Source organism: Belonocnema kinseyi, chromosome 3 (assembly GCF_010883055.1).
Source record: "Belonocnema kinseyi isolate 2016_QV_RU_SX_M_011 chromosome 3, B_treatae_v1, whole genome shotgun sequence".
In the NCBI taxonomy this organism is placed as follows: domain Eukaryota; kingdom Metazoa; phylum Arthropoda; class Insecta; order Hymenoptera; family Cynipidae; genus Belonocnema; species Belonocnema kinseyi.
Genome location: NC_046659.1, coordinates 157,106,149 through 157,107,657, shown reverse-complemented (window position 1 = coordinate 157,107,657; position 1,509 = coordinate 157,106,149). Strand labels below are relative to the sequence as shown.

The 1,509-nt window shown below is 36.6% G+C and overlaps 1 pseudogene; it reads right to left on the bottom strand.

Moving 5' to 3' along the window:
- Nucleotides 1–309: 309 nt before the first annotated feature.
- On the bottom strand, nt 310–833 carry LOC117169481 (annotated as a pseudogene).
- Nucleotides 834–1,509: the final 676 nt, after the last annotated feature.

Genomic DNA, 1,509 nt, shown 5'->3' with positions numbered 1-1,509 from the left:
GTCTGGAAATCTCTGTCCACCGAGCCATTTTTTCAAGTTTGGAAATAAGAAAAAGTCACTGGGGGCTAAATCTGGTGAATACGGTGGGTGTTCGACCAATTCGAATTTTAGTTCTTCAATTTTAGCCATTGAAACGAAGCATGTGAGAACTCGGGCGTTGTCGTGATGAAAGAGAATTTTTTTTCTCGCCAAATGTGGTCGTCTTTTTTTAATTTCTTCTTTCAACTGCTCTAATAATGATGCATAATATTCACCAGTGATTGTTTCACCCTTTTCCAAGTAGTCAATAAGTATAATTCCACGTGCATCCCAAAAAACTGTAGCCATAACCTTACCAGCTGACTTTACGGTCTCTGCCTTCTTTGGAGCTGGTTCGCCTGTGGAAATCCACTGTTTGGATTGTTCCTTTGTCTCAGGAGTGTAATGGTGTATCCATGTTTCATCCACAGTCACAAATCGACGAAAAAATTCCTCGCGATTCCGACTTATGCGCGACAAAAGAGCCTCAGAGGCGACCACTGTAATTTTTCATGTAGAATTGAAACAACTGCACCTATAGATATCCTTGTGGCCTCAGCTAACTCACGCACTTTTAATCTTCTATCCTTCAACACCATATCGTGGATTTTATTGATGATTTCGGGAGTACTTGCTTCTACGGGCCTTCCTGAACGTGGTTCGTCACTTATTGATGTACGACCACGCTTAAATTCATTTACCCAGTTATAAACCGTTGCTAAGGCAGGGCCAGATGTGCCATGAACTGAGTTCAATTCATTTTTTATCTCATATGAAGTTAAACCCTTTAAATTAAAATGTTTGATTACCGCTCTGAACTCTTTTTTTTCCATTTTTCTTAACGAACAATTTTTTTTTTCAATTGGTTATAAAAACACGTAAACTCAGAAGATGTGGACTGTGACTGCACCATATATCTAGTCGGGAGTGGTGCTGACTGAAAACAGATGATTTGGAGCGATTCGCGCGCCATCTGTTGGTCATTCTAAGGACTTATTGAACTACCCTCGTATCACTTAGAAGTGAATAGTGAAGAGAAACATTGTCTATCAATCATTTTTCATTCATGAACAAATAGTCTGGCTCAAATCACTTAATTATGAGCATCTATCTAGTTCAAATTCAGAAGTTGTGATCCTCGGCTTCTTTTGACTGCTTCAGCAGAATTAGTAGAATCGGTATTTTTGGAAATTTATTTTAATTTTTTTTATCGTCCTTAGTCTTAGCTTTCTTTTTTCGGAATCGCGTAATTTTTCATGAATTGCATGCTAACCTGAAAACTGAATACAAAAAACTTGTTTTCTCTCTACACTGTTCAAATCAACCTCATTATTATTCAACACATTTTCAGAAGTGTTAAAAATTACATTCAAGATTCTTTTATCGCTAAATATAATTACCTGCTTAATTCTTTTAAGTAGAGCTCCAGTAATTTACTTCAAAATATTTTTTTTTACCTTTAATTCGGTCTTTAATTCTGAATGTTACAAA